Here is an 18,683-nt window from a genome sequence, read left to right as displayed (position 1 = left end):
AATGTTGGCCGGCAGCCACGGGCTCCGCGGGGGGTGTCTGCCTGCCCGCCCGCCCGCCCCTCTCCTGTCCTCTCCTCTCCTCTCCTCTCCTCTCCTCACGCGGTTACAGCCTCGGGGCCCGCGAGCTCACCGGGCCGGACAGGCGCGGGCGGCCGCGGGCCCGTGAGGGGGCGGCGGGGCCGTGATGGCCGCCCGCCCGCGGCGCGCGCCCTCGGCCGCTAGGGGCCGCGGCGGCGCCCGCCCAACGGCCCGGCGCCGGCCGGCGAGTCCCCGCCTGACCCCGGGCTGGGCGCCGCTGGCCGGCAGGCCGTCCCCGGGAGCGGCGGGCGGGTCGGTGCTGGCGGCGGAGGGGCGCGGGCCCGCTCTGACACCACCACCCCCGCCTCCCGCCGAGCGGCGGCCGGGTAGGGGGGAGCCCCCTGCGGCCGGTGCGTGTCAGGCGGCGGCGGCGGCGGCAGGAGGAGCTCGGCTGACACGTCAGTGAAGGGAGCTTTTAAGCCGGGAGACACCGTCCAGGAAAAAGGAAGAGGCGAGCGGCGGACACCGGCGCGGTGCGGCCGGGGGGGAAGTAGGCAGGTACGTAGCCGGGGGGGCGGGCGGGGGCCCCGCGGGGCGGCCGCGCAACCCCCTCCCTGCCTCGCCCGCGCGCCCGCGGTTTGGCCGTTGGGGGCGGTTGGGGGGCCGCTTCAGCCGGGCTGGGAGGTGGCTGAGGAGGTCGGAGCCGCGCCGCCCCCCGCGTTACATAAGCGGCGGCGGGGGGCTCCCCGGGGGGGCCCCGGCCCCGCTGCCCGACCCGACCCGACTCGACTGGCGTTTTAACGAGGGGCTGTCAGAGGCGAAGGCGTACAAATGTGTCCGTCCTCCCTTCCTCCCCCGCCCACGCTGGCCGGGCTGCAGCGTTGCAGCCCTAAAACTTTGGAGGGCTGCTCTCAACCTCCCGCCGCTCCTGGGAAGTGTTTTCAGTCTCGCCCTTCCTAGCTCTCCGCCGAGAGGAGGAGGAGGAGGAACTGAAACTGCTCGCCCAAACCCTGATCCCTGGGGGCGTAGAGACTCCGCTTGCATGGCTCTCGTTACACGTTGGGGGGCAAAGTGCTCCCAGATGCATAAGCGAAAATGGAGGCGTTCCTACTTTTTTCAGTGAGCGTAATTTTAGGTAGTATATTTGTAAATGAGTTGCAAAGCCATTCTGCGTTTCCTCTCAAAATGTTATTCCCCCCTCCAGCGTTACTTGCTCCTTTTAGCATGCTTGCCGTGCTGTTGTTATGCATTGCTATCTATAAGCATACCGCTTCTTTAATGTTTACTTTAGTGGCTGGAAGGGTTTGAGCTGTGGGTGGCAATTATGGGCGACGACAAACCCTATTTCAGTCCCACTACCTAATTTTATAAACTGGTGTTGAGCTGGAAGCAGACATTTAAGAGGTAAGGAGAGGCTTTGCATTTAAACTTGGAGCAGCTGAAAGAGCCCTTTTCCAGGAAACCCTTTTCTAGTACCTCAGGAGAATTGGGGAGACCCTTTTTTGCTCTGTTTGCGCTGTGCCTTGCAGAGGAAAGGCTGTTAATGCAGTTTGGGTCTGCTTTCTCTCTTTCCAGTGAAATCTGGGCCAGGGAGGTAAGGTCTGGAATTGCCTCTTTATCCCTTTAAGCACCTTATACATGAAAGAAGGTTGGAGGCCAGGAGAGAACGAGGAAATTGGTTTTCCTCCCTGTGGGGAGGGAGTTAAACAACGTATGTGTGTTTTCTGCACAGCTCTTTTGTGGGACAAGATAAAACTCTGATGTGAACTTTGAGGGTTTGCGTTAGGGGGAGAACTAGTGGAGCTTGAAAGAGTATCACACAACATTCACCTGCATGACTTTGTAATTACAGCAGATTGTGCACACAAGTTTTGCATGTCTGCACTTTCTGATCTCCTTTGGCTCGGTTCTTTTGCGAACGTTGGGAGTGTGCAAGGTGTGTGCTTATACACTTGTTGGCATCAAAAAAACTATCAGCAATCACAATAGCTCTTACTCTGGTACATGCTACACCCTCATTACGTGCTCTGAGAGGTGAAATAGTGTTGAAACTGATATTGGGAATTTAAATAAATGCAGATATCTCTTGCATTTGAATTTCTGCCGTATTAATCTAATAAATTCAGTACCTATTATCTTAAAAGAGAATTGAATGTTGATTGAGAAGATAAAAGAGTTATGCTGGCCTGGTATATATGGGCTACATCCCAAGTATTGTAAGACTTGTAGTTTATTCATTTTGTTGTTCTGAGGGAATTTTCATTATGATAATCAACAATCAATCAGAATTGTTGCTTTTATTGTTATTATCTGCATTTTTATTCTCTAAGGATAGATACTTTTTAAAGGAGCTTAACAAGCTTGGATGTTTGCATCTCATTGAGCAGAGGACTTCAAAGGACCTAAAGGGGATGTTAGTTGGCTTGTTTGTAGCATATAAAATAATGTATTGTAGGGAGCTAGTGTACCTCAAGTTTTAAGGTGTGGGCACTTTAAAATTACTAGTCTGTTCATTTTTTTGACTTGTTTAAAGTCAACCCACAAGTAGGTGGATAATTTGACTGTAATGGCATATGTTTAAAATAGTCATTCCTGATTTTCAGTATGCGGATTTTTTCATCCTAGGTAGCTGGGGTAGCTGCCAGCCTTCAAAGCTGCCTTGACCCAGCAACAAGATACTTCAGTAGAATATGCTGAGCGCCAAAAATGAAGTGTATTAGATAAAATGTCACAGGTATTAACAAATAAAAATAGATGCATAGCAACTCTTGTCTCCCCTGGGATCTAGGATTTATGATGGAAATCGCTTGTCGTTTGTCATTTTTATAAAGCTGTGCAGGCTAATTGCAGGTTCATGTTTGTCATCGGTGTATAAGAGTTCCATGCCATCCGTACAGGTTAACCTTCTAATAAGCTGTGGTCCTTCAGCCACGTTCACACATCAGGCTTTTCCTGGGTGATCCCCCCTACATCCCAGATCGTTTTCCAAATGGTTTTGGTTTTATAATTTGCATGCAAATACTAGGGCATCTTTATCCCCTGATATAAGGAAATTTATACACCAGTGCCCAGCGTTTCTGCACGTAAATTGAGACCAGACTACAGCACACGTTTGCAATTATAAATGAAGATTGATTTCTTTTTGGCTATCTAACTTGACATTTGGAAAAATGTTATTTTTGAAGAATGGGCACTTCCCAAAAGTGAAGTCCCTGCTAGCTGTGTTTGTGACTCCATTTTGGATGTTCATAAGTCATTAAAGACTCTTATTGCTATTAATTTTTTTTCTGTAGGCCAGGAAACTGGCACAATTAGTCTATGTATTTATATAGACTGAGCTATAGTAAGGCAGTATGTTGTTTTGATTTGAAGTTATCACTTTGAATGTTTATATTGAAGTATGCGTTTTGCTCTAATTTAAATAGTACGCATATGCTAAAATAATCTGTAAGGCAAAACTTTTCCAAAGTAGAACTGAAATGTTTGAGAATACTGTGAGAATACTTAAAAAGGTGTTAATAAGGTTCTTGCTTACGTTCCTGGCTCTCAGACATACTTTAGACACCCAGGTCTTCCAAACCTCCTAACACAATGTCTGTCTGACTCTGGAAGTGTCTTCAACTTATTGGATCCTTGTTTAAGCAGAAAGTTCTTAAGCGCCTTATCTAGAGCTGCTGTAGTCGAGCATCGAGGCCCCCAGGAGATCAAGAAACTAGGACACCTGGCAAGTGTGCTGGAAACACACAGGCTGAGAGGATCGGTTGTGTCTCAAAATGTGGTTGTGTGGGCTTTCTTTTTAAAGCGTGCCCAGAAGAGGAACCAGAGCTCACCTTTCCATAATAAGCCAGTGGTGGTGGGACTCATCTAAAGTGTAGACAGCATTCCAGCAGTGGAAACAAAGGCTGCTGGTCCCTGAGCCCGAGGTGTTAAAAGGGGAGTGTCAAGAGGATGAGGCCAGCCTCTTCTCCGTGGTGCCCAGCAGCAGGACAAGAGGCAATGGGCAGAAACTGAACCACAGGAAGTTCCACCTAAACCTGAGAAAAAACTTCACTATGAGGGTGACAGAGCATTGGAACCGGTTGCCCAGAGAGGTGGTGGAGTCTCCTTCGCTGGAGATCTTCAAAACCCGTGTGGATGTGATCCTGGGCAATATGCTCTAGAGGTCCCTGCTTGAGCAGGGAGGTTGGACTGGATGATCTCCAGAGGTCCCTTCCAATCTAAACGATTCTGTGATTCTGTGTTCAAACCTGCATCTTCCCCTACCTGTACATCTGCTGTACAGGCTGGACGTAATGAACGTGAAGGCATGCTCCCCCTTTCTGTTTGACTGGGGTTGCCTCATGGAAGATGCAGCAAGTTGCCAGAGGCTGAGATGAGGGAGCGCACCAGAAGGAGCCTGTCCCTGGTGTAGCAGTTTGTATGCTTTCCTGGGAGAAGGGTTGGCACCCCCTGCCTTGTAGTGCTTGGTTGCTGCTGATGAGACTATTACCAGAGGTGGGAATTTCTATAGCATCCTCCATGCTTCAAGAGAGAAGAAACACTTGATCAGTTGTTTGAGGAAGAAAAATTGGCCTAGGAGCCTGAGCTCTGAAGTTGGAGTAGAGGTAATAAACGACCTCTGCCAGAAAGCCCTCTTTGTAATGCGTACACCTCCATCCTGGGGCACCTATGTGGTGATAGTGCCAGTCTATCAGTTTCATATTCGGCAGGTGTCTAGTTCTTGGCATACAAAAACATTCTTCTGATACACCAGAAGGCTGTGCTGCCATTCAGAGGGACCTGGACAGGCTGGAGAGGAACTTCATGAAGTTCAACAAAGGCAAGGGCAGGGTCCTGCACCTACCTACCCCATGCCCCAGTACAGGTTGGGGGTTGACCTGCTGGAAAGGAGCTCTGCAGAGAAGGACCTGGGAGTCCTGGTGGACAACAAGTTAAGCATGAGCCAGCAGTGTGCTCTTGTGGCCGAGAAGGCCAATGGTCTCCTGGGGTGCATTAGGCAGAGTGTTGCCAGCAGGTGGAGGGAGGTGATCCTGCCCCTCTACTCAGCCCTGGGGAGGCCTCACCTGGAGTGCTGTGTCCAATTCTGGGCTCCCCAGTACAAGAGAGACATGGCGCTACTGGAGAGAGTGCAGCGGAGGGCTACAAAGAGGATGAAGGGACTGGAGCACCTCTCCTATGAAGAAAGATTGCAAGAGCTGGGCCTGTTCAGCCTGGGGAAGAGAAGATTGAGAGGGGATCTCATCAGTGTGTACAAGTATCTGAAGGGAGGGTGTCAAGAGGATGAGGCCAGCCTCTTCTCCGTGGTGCCCAGTGACAGGACAAGAGGCAACGGGCACAAACTGAAGCACAGGAAGTTCCGTCTGAATCTGAGGAGAAACCTCTTTCCTGTGAAGGTGACAGAGCATTGGAACAGGTTGCCCAGAGAGGTTGTGGAGTCTCCTTTGCTGGAGATATTCAAAACCCACCTGGACGTGATCCTGTGCAATGTGCTCTAGGTGAGCCTGCTTGAGCAGGGGGGTTGGACTGGATGATCCCCAGAGGTCCCTTCCAACTTCAACCATTTTGTGATTCTGTGATAACTAATCGAATCCAGAAGTTTGGTTGACTATAACCTGAGCTGTAACTGTGTTCCCTCATCTGACTGTCTATGTTGAGAATCTTCTTCCATAGCTTTTAGCAAAGGGAAGAACAGGAAGAAATCAAGTTACATCTTCACGTGATCTTTTTGTTTGGGTCTTTCAGATACTGCAAGCATCATCTGACAAGGAGAGGGAAATTCCTCTCTTCTGTCACGCATATGAAATACTTTGTTTTGCTGTTACAATGTTCCTTTGTCTTAGGGCAGGAAAGCACCTGTTGGGGGGTGAAGGAGGATGTGGATAAGAAAGATTTGGTGTCTGAATTTATTTCAAAGCTCCTTTATTCAAAGAGACATCACACTTTATTTGTTGGCAGTCTTGCCTGAAACTACAGGGACGACTGACAACCTGCTAGTGCTAAGTGCCTTGCAAAATAGTATTGCAAAATATCACCGCTGCCGAAGTTTCATAACTTTATAGACCGTTACATTTCTTTTGGAGAAAATTAAAGGGTATCAAATTCTAATACTTTGGCTGGGATGTGCCATTTAGGCTGAGGCAGGCCTCAGCTGAGAAACAGGATTGACACGTTTCCGGCTGCTTATGAGGCACCCAGCACGCTGTTTTGCTGCTACCTTCTCCTTGAGTTTGTATCATTAGTTTCCCTTTGACTGTATTTTTCCATCTCTTGTTCGCTGTTGTGAAACAAGCGGGGAAACAAGATTATTTAAAACTTTTTTTCATTGTGCTATTAAGTGCAAAATAGTGTGGAACAGAGTTCAGACAAAAGAAGGCTTCGCCCCTTATTCTGGACTGAGTGTCAGAACATCAGAACAGATTTGTAGTCTCCCAGGGAATTATAGTTTGTATTTGAGTATATATTGAACAATTGTGGAATTGTAGTCACTCCTAGTATTTATATTTTTCTGAATAGTTATAGGTTGCAAAATCTGATATATAAATATATGCAAAATGTCTGAAATTCTTGAGGGATAGTAAGGCATGACAGTAAGGCATGAGTTGGAAACGCAGTTCTTCTTTTCCCCTTCAAATGCTAGACCATCCTATTTCATTAAGTAATGAGTCTAATGCTGTTAATCTAATCTCCTGGTACTCTTGATACATTTCATGTAAATAATTAATTTAGCTTGATCAATTTCATTTACAAGGGGTTCTGAGTTTTCAGAATACAAGGAAATGCTTAAGCAATATTTTAATATTAAAGCATTTAAATTTGCAAACTAAAAAAAAAGTCCTTGCAAAAAAGAAATCCATTTTCTTTGGAACTGTTGGGTCTAAACAACTCTTATCTGCCATCCTGCAGTGTTCAGAGCCCTTACTGAAAACATACAAGGTTTCCCTGTAAGGTGACCACAAAATTGGACCTTGGTAGTGTCCCTTGAAAAATCATGTTATAGTTAAAAACAGTGACAGAGAAAATGTAAATTAAATTGTTCTGTCAAGAGAGCATGGCTTATGTTCATAAATTTTCAAGTTTCTTAATACAAAGTGATTTTGTCAAGAGAAAACTGTGCTGTTTCTAGCGATGTTTTACGTCGTGTGTACGTATACACACACTGTAAAGGCATATGCCAAATAGATTAGTTTAACTTCACTTTTCTTCAGAATCTTTCAGAGATTGGCTAGTGCTTTGCTGCTCTTTCGTGTTAACTAATATGTTATGTGGTGGGTGATTAAGATTCTTTATAGAATTATCTAAAACCAGGCACTGATTATTTGAAACAAAGGGTTTCTTCAGAGCACAGTTTAAGCTGGCATTGCCATGAATCCTAGAATTATTCTACATTCAAATGAGAGAACAGTGATGCACTTGTGCTTGTGCTTTGAACAGCACAGAGCTGTTGACCGGAGATTCGGACACTGCTGAGCAAATCTTTCTAGGTTGGTTTGCTAAAGTTTTCAAGTCTGCTTTTCTGTCTTTAAGCAGATAATGAAGAGCAGAGCTAAACAAATGCTTCAAGTTGCACTAACGTATTCTAAAAATAGTGTTAATTTTTTTGGAGGTATGCAAGTTTCTTTGGATAATGCATGATCAAAAAATCTATGGAAATCTCAGTGCTCTATGACAATTTCAACATGTACTTATCCTCTGCTTTGGTTTGGGGCATTTGAAGTATAGTATATAGTAGTTAAACAGTATCTACCTTGTTGGTTTGGGAGGAAAAAAAAAGCTGGGGAAGAAGGAATGGGAAAGAAAATGCTTACAGTAGTTTTCTACCCGATTAGAATCAGAAAATCAGAAGGCAAACTGAAAAACAAAGAGTTAATATGTATTCCAAGACAATTAAAAAGATGTTTTGCTGCTTGGATGTTAAGTTACGCAGACTTTTTTTTAACTCCATTTTATTTTCTGTGTAGGTGGAAACTGGAAGCTTGATTTAACCTCTCTAATTCAGAATACCTTTAAGTTTATGATTCATTTGGTTTTGCTTACTGTATCTGGTTAGAGTATTTTACCAGAATGTGTAAATAATGCCTCTCTTGCAAAGCTAACGCTGCAGCACTAGTCAGCTAGAATCATCAGTGAAGATGCTGTTTTATACCCTTAGCTATTTTTCCTAGTGGTTAATTATCTGGGAATAAAACCAAAATTTTATAGTTGCCCTCATGTATAAAAACATATCCAGAATTTCTGTGCAAACATCTTAATTGTATTTGTTGATCTTAGTTGAGGTTGGGAATTTTGGATCGAGATTTATGTATATTTGTTTACAGAGAATTAAAACAGGTGGGAGAAAGAATGGCATTACCTTTGTAGAGTTTCTTAGAAATGAAGCAGAAGGCTTGTCAGCATGTGCAAAGAACAGTTTTCTGTTTTACATAGAAACATCACTTGAAATGAGCTGAAGGAAATTTTGTCATCAACCACTCAGTCAAAGTCCACATACTTACTCAGGGAATCATGTCGGATATGTGATGTGCCCAGATTTAAAAAAACAAACAAACAAAAAAAAAACCTTTGATAAGGATTTATAAGAGCTGGATTTTTCAAAAGGTACACTGGCAGTTTCTTAGCTACAGAGCGGTGACCTCATAAGGAATAGTGGCAGGCCTCATATCTCAGAATACAAACAGATGTTTTTCAAAGACAGCTATGCACATGCAGACACACACACAGTTTGACTCTCTTTAAAACAAAAAAAGTTGCATCATGAAATAAAAAAGTTGATAAGAAATTAGGAACTAGCAATGAGAAACTGGCGCATGCTTTGTCTTAGTGATAAGGTTACTGCTTTATGGCTAGGGAGCTGGAAAAGATTGACTTGGGTGCTTGGCCTTTTGTTTTGTTTCTCCTGTATACAGTTAATTGTCCTGCATTGCTTTCTGGTGTATGGATGGCACTGTTGGGCCCTGGACTCTTCTGGTTTGGTATAGGGTGAATCTGTGTTACTGTGTGAGCTCAGTAGCCTGCTTTTGAAGTACGTCATTTGATCGTTTCCACTTACGCTTTGGTTCACTTTTCTGGGTGATCATGGAGAACATGAACTGGATTCCTTTCAGATGAAGCCAAACTGGAAAACGATCTGCTTCTAATGCATACAAACCATGAATGGGCGTTCAGTCCATAGGACCAAACTGGAGCTGGCTTGAAGCAAAACAAACAAATCCTGCCCTGACAACATGGGTAGTGTGGATGTTGGGACCGCAGCATCAGCAGTTTCCCTCTCTGTGGATGTGTTTTTCTTGTGCTGCATTACTTGCTAAGGTAGACGTTGTCTCAGAAGCTACAGCAAGAGCAGATGCAAGCACCTGCAACCCTGCTTTTTTCTAAGCTGTGTTTGCCCCAAAGGTGAAATGTTTTTCTTCGGTTGTTTTTTGGAAGGGGGAGGGTTATTAAGAAGCACATGCCTAAACTGTTTTTAAGTTCTGTTCTTGTAAAGTCTCTTCCACTGCTTCACTACTCTTTTATAAAAAAAATTTCACTCATTCCCCGCCATCCACCAGCTGTCTAACCTGAATCTTCACTGTGCTAGTTTTAGTAAGCCCATTAGGACTTGTCCTAAGTGTGGGTGGCCTGAAGAGAAGATGAGTCTCTTGTCTTCGTATCAGCCTTTTAAAAAGCCATCTCTTATGTATTTTCCTTCTCCTAAACAACTAGCTTCTCCATCCCATTTCCCACCCCCTCCCATAAGTTACGTTTTCTAGGCTTCCTTTCATTCTCCTTACTGTTCCCTAGACTGTCTCTGCTGGGTCCACATTTGTCCTAGGTATTTAGATACTAACAGAGTAAAGTAGAAGGGTTTTTTTTTTTTAATTTGTTTTTTTGAGTCTAGCAGATCATGCTCAGACATTGAATTGCAATAGTCCTGTTTTATATCTTATAATAGTGTTTGCCTTTCTCACAACAGCATGACCTTCTTTTGTGATCTTCTGTAATATGCCTCTTGTTTCTCATCCAGTATTTCTGTATTTGATGTTTCCTGCCTGTGTATCTTGTACATAACCGGTTACGTTTCACTCAGTCCTTTCAGATCACCCCTGTTGCCTGACGTTCATATATTGTATATTTGCACATCCTAAACTTGAGAAGCAGGAAGAAGAAATAGTTTAACTGTTAAAATATCCTGAGGCACTGTGAAAGCCTTATTAAAGGTAAAATACTACGTCTGTAGTTTCTCCCCTATCTATCAGCAAGGCCTGTCAAAAGAAAGTTAGCAATGTGACTCAACAAATCTCTGTAGGCTACTAGTTCACATTATCTTCCAGTTGCTGCAAGTTAGTCTATTCTGGATTTTTGTCAAGGATTAGGGATAAAACTGACTCATTGGGTCTGTAATTTCACTTTCATTTATTTATTTATTTATTTTCAAACTAATGCAGAGGATATTTGCCCCTTTCCCATTTTCTGGTATGTCATCTAGCTTATTTTTCATGAGTAACCTACAACTCATAATTCTGAGCTACATCATAGAAGAAGTTGATCAGACCTAGCCAACTTGTAAACCTCTGATTTCTAAATATTATATATTATATATATATAAAAAAATATATACCTGTTGTTTTGTTTACTTGTCTGTTTTCCCCATTATATAAACACAAATGCACTAACACACTGTGGACTGAAATCTTACCTATTATGCTGACCACTGCTTACATTTGACTCTGTTAGTGAAGATTGATGTCCAAACAATTACTAAACGTGGTAGCCTTCTGGATGTCATCTCTCATTAGCTTTTCTGTGTGTTGACCAGGGAGGTAGCATTTTCCTTGCTCTCAATAAAAATTAAAAAAAATGGAAATGGTAGAAAAATCCTTAATACCAACATATTTATAGTCTATGTGCATTATGCTTCTGTTTCAACCATGCTGATTCTCATACCTATATATTCAGATAGATTTTATACTTGCTGCTAGTGATTTGGCCTTGTTTTCACATTCTGTGTCTATCCTGAGCTCTACACAGATCCCAAAAATGCAAGACTCACCCAGACTACTCTCCTAATACAACTTCTGTTGCCTTTCTGAACAGGGCACAAGCACAGGTTATTGTATTGTTTTGTTTCTTGGAAGAAACTACTGCATTCTTGTCTCCTTTTTCTCTTGCTTATGTCTGTTGTGAGAGCACGCTCAAGCAGAGAGTACATTACGTTTGCCTTCATTACACTGAGCTCACTTTCTTTCCATTTCATGAGTTTCATACAACTTGTCTCCTCAGCTGGTTTCTCTGCATTTGCCTAGAAACAAATCTAAAGGGTCTACTGCCTTCTAGATTTTCTCCCTTTTATTTTTAAATCAAAAATAGCCAATTTTGAAATGTGGTACCTGTTGAATGCAAGCGTAGGTGTAAACAACAGTAAAGCTTCTGTTAATTCCACAGACGAGTGTTGCTGATGAAATGGGTATTGTGTGTTGTTCGGTTCCCATTCTGGACTTTCCTGTTTCATTTCCAAGTTGTGTTAACTGTTCTGTTAACTGTGTCTAGATTTGAATTTAAAAAAAAACCCACAAATAACTCTGCCTGTTTTAAAATGACATCGTCAAAACTAGTTTGCAATAGGTACATACCACCAGTTTATTCCTTGAGGTGCTTCAGCCTCTGCAGACTGCCTACTGCATGTTCTCTGGCATTGTTCCCAGTGGTGGTGGAGGTACTGTAGCTGGAAACATAAATTTAAAAAAAAAAAAGGGGGGGGGAGGGGAGAGAGAGGAGAGAGATGCTTTCAGATGTACAGTTACTCATATATCTCTGTTCCTGGTCTGTAACTTGAGCCCATCTGCAGTGGGTAGAGATTACATTTTGCAAGTTGTCGGTAACGTACAAAGTTTGGATGCTGCATCCAAACACTTCAATCCCAAGGAGTTCCAACTGTGGACTTAGGCCTGAGGTTCGTTTCCACTGCTTATCATAGCAATGAAAGGCAAAAAACTTTGACAAAAGTGCCTCATTAGAATCATGACTTGAGTGACCGTAGCACTTTAACTTTAAGTGCTTCACATCCTTTTCAAAAGGGAACGCTCTGCTGCATTCCACTCCGATAAGAGAACTGATCCTTTGCACATGCAACCTTAGCAAAAGCAATGATGCGAAAAGCTTACTGTTGATCCTTCAAATCCAGGATGGATGGAAAAAAAACAACAAAATGAGTGTTCACTTTGCACCCCACTATGGGAAGGTGATCCAGGCCACATTTCCTTTCCATTTTAGTTTTGATGTATACTGCCTTTCTTTTAAAAGAAGGGGATTTGGTTGTCCTAACCAGAGTCTTAGGAACAAGGAGTAAAAGAGATTCTGAAACTTTGAAGGGTTATTAATGATATCATCCATTGAGCATGATTAGAGGGATATATGTAATAACGCATACATGCATGTATGCGTTTACGTAGTTACCCTTGTCACTGGAAGACGCTAAGCACTCAAAAGCAGCATCTCGTCTACATTATGCCAGATGTACTGCCCCCAAATTAATAAAGATGAGCACTTTTTCCAACAAACTGTGCTCTGTCTCTTATTCCCAGCTGGTGAGATAAGACAAATTACATCTGCAGTGTGAAAAGGATCCTGAACAGAGTGGGTGATAGTGACACTCATATGGAGAGATCAGGGTAAGAGTAATTGTGAGCAAAGAGCTAAACCTCTGGATGGTTGAAACACTACCATTTTCCTCAGGTGAAGCTCAGGTTACAGAGAGCTGGGAAGTGCTGGATTGCATAAGAGACAGGATGCAACAGATTGATAGACAAACATCATCATCTGAGTGAAGGTAAACTAGGAAGATGATATAACAATAAGTGGGAAGATACTTTCTTCACTGCCTACTATCTGATATTACTGTTTGTGAAGTGTATGTGTGTAAAACTGCCTGTATAACCTAGTGTGTGCCCGGATGAAGGTGGCCAACACAACGCTGTTAAGGAGTTAATGTAATAAGTATGACACATAGGCGAAGCTCTGCCGATTTGACTTGATGGCAAAATGCTTTTGTAAGCTCCTGCCGCCTTATCCTCTGCTTATACTAAGATCTCTAGTCAAATAAGACTCCCTGTGATTTTGATGTTAATTTATTTGCAGCCCTTCCTACCTAACTGAAAATGAAAATAATCTTAGCAAACTAATTCACTAAGCATACTGGGGCATGCATCCAGATATTCATATGGAGCTCCAATCTCACTGGCACTGGTGAGAGCTCTGCCATAAATTTGTATGTAAGCTAGTGGTTCTGCTGTTGCTCGGCTGTTGTACAGAAGAGCAATCAGTGTTATGTGACACTAGGGAATTTGGGCTATGGTGCTTTTGGAAAAAAAGAGGAAGTGCAATTCCATGCTTGAAGTACAATACTTAGGATTTTTTTTTCCTTAGCTTAGTAAAAGGCTATCCATTTGCAAATAATCTTCTTCCACTGTGGCATAATGAATAAGATTTGATGAGAATTTAGAAAGCTTGAGATTTCTTCCTCGTTCCACTGCAAAAACTCTCCATGTACCTTGGTTGATTCTTTTAGTCTGTATTGCAGGTGCTTTTCTCTTGCTGTTTATCTGTTTTACAGTGTAGTAGGTCTTAACGTTGTGGTTCACTGGAATCTGAACAGGCTTGGCCAAGAAAATGCTGCTTCTGGCCAAGAAAATACTCCGTCTATTTAATGGGTTTCAAACTGTAATTTATTTATTCTCTCTAGCAAATAATATTTGGGATTTTGTTTGTTTGTTTAAGTTTGACACTGGTCTGCAGTTAATTTGGTAGTATCCTGGCATAGAATATATCACAAATTTGGAAGTTGGATTATTTTCTTTTCAAGGCTTCTCAGTAAAATGACTGCTTAACCTTTCGGGTCTGGGCAGATTAGGTAGCAGTATTTGAAAACTTTCTTCTAAAATGTAAGACAGAAATCCCATGGTTCTGAGAAGATACTGTAAAGTATTCCTTGAAATAACACTTTGTTACTGTCTGGTTTACTTTTCCTCTTAGTAAATATGCAAGAAAAAAGTTTACTCTCTTTTTTTTTTTTTTTCTTCTTGCAAAAGAAAATCTCCCTCTAAAAAGGTGTGGGGTTTTTCTTGTTGTTTTTTTTGTTTTTTGGGTTTTTTTTTTTTTGTACAAAGTAAAGGAGTGGGAGTTGTGTATGTTTTCCTCTCCTCTCTCCCGCGGTCATGGGCTGTGCTCTCAGCTTTCCTGGATACGCAATAAAACAAAGCTTCATATAGTCCCATGTAGGTTAAATAACTAATCTTCACATCTTCCTTTCTTCATATGCCCACACTTCTAGCATCCACCAAGGTGTAGTCTGACCCTGCATCTGCCCAGCATGTTAGGCATATTAATGCTTTCAAGTTCATGTTTAAGTGCAATGTCCAAAATTTCTTTGTCTTTGATGTAAATGTTTTCATGTTCTACGTTCTCTTTGTCTCCCTTGGCCTGCGGTCCTTTTGTTTGTTGGTAGATCTGTCCTCTCAGTTATTTTATGAAAACGCCGAGTTACTCTGGCTTGCTTCGCTTGAGATGTCTTTGCCACGTACTGCATTTTAAAATGTGGTGCTAATTTAGTTGTGCAAATTCACAATAAATGCAATAAGATGTATACTAAGAGCTTTATTGCGCAATTATGCATGTGGGAGCACTGGAGCTAAGGGTCAGCAGTGTAAGCAGCCGTCTTGCCTGCTCTGACCTTTAAAGAATTAACTTAAACTTCAGTAACAGCCACACCAAAAGGTGCCAGAGGTGTACCCAAGCTTTTTGTAAGTTATCAGTGGTCACTGTTGGAGCACTCTTTCATTTTTACTCAGTGCTTCAGTATTCCCCTCCTCAAAATTAAACGTTATTCTTATAATAGTGAGAAATAAACAGTGTTGGTATTTTCTGATCTTGAAGATACTGTGTAATCAATCTGTGGAGGTAGAGGGGAGAAGGAATGAAAATATCCATAATTAACGTACCTTTATTTTAAAGGAGGTGTGTGTTTCTTCCCAAGGGGTCAGTACGAAACACGTGGCTTGGGACAAGCGTGGAAAAGGCCTAAGGCAGGCAGGAAAACTGAAAGCACAGGGAAAGTCTAAAAAAGAGATTGTGTAATGATTTCTTAGGTTAATTTGGTAAAAGGAACTGTAATTCCAATTTTATTTGGTTAGGTAAGAACCCCCTGGCTTGACATCTGTCCGCCACCCCAAATTTGCTAGTGGAGATAAAGTTATGAACATAGATATTCTCTCTGATTCTACTGTGTTAACAGCTATGTGGGGGTAGGCCTGAATTAGTGGCAAACTAAGAGGGAGGAAGATGATTATTGAAGGCCTAGGAGAACCTTGGTTATACCAAGGCAAACAATGAAACGGAATGTTTCTGAAGTGGGGCTGTTGTTGCAATAGTTCTTATACAAAATGAAAGGTACACTTGAATTGGAAGCAATTTGATTTAGAAATTTGGTAGTGACTCATCCCATTCCTGGGGAAAAATAGAGCTACTGCGACACTGATAGCTTTTGAGCGTTGACATGGTATCTACTTCAGACTGAAGTTAGATTTTCATTAGTTAATTCAAGAATGAAAGAGACTAGCACTGTGCTCCACTACCACTCCTATCAGCTTTCATTAGCGTGCTGCATATTCCGGCTTGGGCGTCCTCATCAGCGTTGAGGTTGCATGCAAACAGAGACTGATTACTGGTAGTTCCCTGGACGTTGTACAGATCCTGCTACCGTATTTTAGCATCAGTGCAGTAACAATATATTTGACTGCTTTAGTTCATGAGATACAGAACATCTTCTGTCCTCATGAATTTACAAGGTACTTATCTGGCTTCTAGAACAAAACTGTTTCTCTGCTTAATTGAAAATTTATTAACTAAGAAAAACTAATGAGTCAAGCTGACACAAAGATTGCCTTGTAATTATGAAACTTTGGCATTTTGCTCTTTTGTGTTCTTAAACTAACTTACAAGTGGGCTGTCGTCTACAAAGATGACTTTAATTTGTATATTGTAGTTGGAGAAAACTGCGGTTAGAATAAGACTTTCCTGCTCTCACAACTGGTAGAGGGAAAACAGTAGTTGTATTTGTGTGCGGGAACATCTTAATGTGAAACTGATATGTGACAAACTAATTTGAATGATGACTACAATAAATAACAGTGTCTTTGAAATACTTTGGTTCTTATTATGCCTCTAAAACAGATATATTTACATCGAAATGAAATGTCAACAGATACGTTTTTGTGGTAACTTCTCCTACTTAGTATTCATAATCAGTGTGGTAGCCTTCACTTTCTTTCCTTGTTCCCTGTGGTCCTTACTTCACAAAGCCATAATAGCTAACAAAAAAACCCTGCTGACATGAAAGATTATTTAATCTGCCATGTGCTGTTTTGAAACTTTGTCCTGAAACTTGCGATATTCCATTGACTGGCTTCCATTAGATTGCTATATTATTTCTTATAGAAAGAAAGACACACTAAAGAAAAGTGTTGTTTCTCTGCAGTCAGTAGGGTGCAAAAGTTGATCATCTCCTGTCCTCTGCCTTTGCTTGTTCTTGGACATCCTGTATCATATCAGTTTTTCCTGGTATAAGATGACTGAATGTATCTGTATATTAAGTGAATTTCAGCAACAGATTATACTTGAGACCCACATGCGCAATTAAAACATTGACCCACAATTCCAAGGATTGAAGGTGAGAGTTTAAAAAAAAAAAAAAAAAACTTCTGAAGTTGATGGATGAAAATATATATTCTCTGTAGACTGAGAGCAAGGTTAGGCATATGACAAATACAAAGAAACAGCTAGATAACCAAGTAATCATAGTAAGGACAGCAAATAATAAACTCTTCTTTTGCGTTAAAAATTGTCTTTTTTGATTATGAGATACAAATTCTAGCTTTGGTATTGGGTTTTTTAATTATTATTACCTTTGTTTCTGTTCTGGCTTAGCATGTAGAAAGACTGTAGTAGAATGCTTTTGTCTTTTGACATAAGCAGTTTGTTAGAGTATTAACAGAACTGTTAAAATGAGGGGGGATCTCATCAGTATGTACAAGTATCTGAAGGGAGGGTGTCAAGAGGATGGGGCCAGCCTCTTCTCCGTGGTGCCCAGTGACAGGACAAGAGGCAACGGGCACAAACTGAAGCACAGGAAGTTCCGTCTGAATCTGAGGAGAAACCTCTTTCCTGTGAAGGTGACAGAGCATTGGAACAGGTTGCCCAGAGAGGTTGTGGAGTCTCCTTTGCTGGAGATATTCAAAACCCACCTGGACGTGATCCTGTGCAATGTGCTCTAGGTGAGCCTGCTTGAGCAGGGGGGTTGGACTGGATGATCCCCAGAGGTCCCTTCCAACCTCAACCATTTTGTGATTCTGTGAAATCCAAGTCTGGTGTATTCTGTAGATCTTACACTGCCTTTAAAGTGCTGATGTTTTCGAAGAAGGCTGAAAGTGAGAAAATTAAATATGAAAACCACTGACAAACAAGAAAACCTACTCTTCCTTCCTTCTGTCAGAATAAGGCTAATGAACAGTGCTGTGACTGCTCTTATTTCCGGAGGCTCAGAACACTCTTAAGAATTGCGAGTACAGAGTAGCCTGAGAGGTGACAAACCTGGCAGGAAGTGAATCTTCCTGACTTCTTGCCCACTAGTGAGAGTAGTGACCAAAATGAATCCCTCACCCTTGTGGAGTTTCATTTGAACAGAATACCTGTGCAAATGAACTACAAGTAAGTAGCTTGAAAATATAAGTATGGTGGTTATGTTCTCATTCATTTCTACAATTTGGAGAAGAACTCTTGACATTCTGGGTAGACCTCATCTGCATAATGATGTATGCCAGAGCATCTGTTCACCCAAGCATGCTTGTTTACCAAAGTCTGTATTTGTAATTCTAGTAGAATTGCAGTGTAGTTGAGATGCAGGAGGCTGAATTAAGAACCATCCATATAGAAGTACTACATTAAGAGCAAGCATTTTTTTAATACTTAGCTTTAGTATACCTCCTCGTTATGTGTGTATGCACCACTTATAGGACTTACAAAGTGGTAACGACCAGGTTCAATGCACTTTTTGTCCCCTCATCTTCTTAGAGTCCATGCAAAAGTCCAAGTCTGGACTGAAGTGCACAGAAGATGCTTCCATCTAAGCAAGTGGAGGAGGCTTGAGCTATATCTACAGTGCACATCTCTAGGATAATTGAAAACTAAGCTAACCTAGACTTTGTGGAGTTTAACATTTGTAACATTATGCTGCCTCTAATGACTGAACTAGTTCATAGAGATTTTATTTGGGTACCTGTTTTGTACGCACATTCGTGCTGTGTGGAGTAGGTGCAAGGCAAACAAGATTTGGGCTGGATGAGCAAAAAATGCAGGTGTATATCCATGCACTGTCTGTTAATGATGCTTCTCCTAAGAATCATGCTGTAAGGGATGGCATCTGGTGCAGCCCTGTCTCTTACTGCGCTAATAAGTGAACAAGATGTAAGCAGTACATCTTGTAGTACATCTTTTTAGATTGGAACTGGGCTTTGTGAGACACTTTATGTGCACTTCACTGTTCACTTTAAACACCTTGCATTGTAAGTAATTTTTATAAAGCAAACAAATGTTAAGATTGGTTTCTAGCAAAATACATTGTTCAACTCACTTTAACTGAA

At 42.0% G+C, this 18,683-nt stretch overlaps 1 protein-coding gene across 9 annotated transcripts in view; it reads left to right on the top strand.

The window, feature by feature from the left end:
• The first annotated feature begins 300 nt into the window (after positions 1 to 300).
• SGK3 (serum/glucocorticoid regulated kinase family member 3) overlaps positions 301 to 18,683 on the top strand; it is a 62,242-nt gene continuing 43,859 nt past the window's right edge. For 8 of the 9 annotated variants that reach the window (XM_068932583.1, XM_068932575.1, XM_068932579.1 and 5 more), the window contains exon 1: positions 304 to 576. The gene's annotated coding sequence lies outside the window, so the exon portion shown is untranslated. Of the gene's footprint in view, positions 577 to 18,683 lie in introns of all 9 variants that reach the window. The other variant, XM_068932584.1, reaches the window with a different exon arrangement.

The sequence above is a fragment of the Struthio camelus genome, chromosome 2, assembly GCF_040807025.1.
Source record: "Struthio camelus isolate bStrCam1 chromosome 2, bStrCam1.hap1, whole genome shotgun sequence".
Lineage (NCBI taxonomy): Eukaryota > Metazoa > Chordata > Aves > Struthioniformes > Struthionidae > Struthio > Struthio camelus.
Note: the sequence above shows the minus strand (reverse complement) of the source record. Positions and strands in the feature narration are given on the sequence as shown.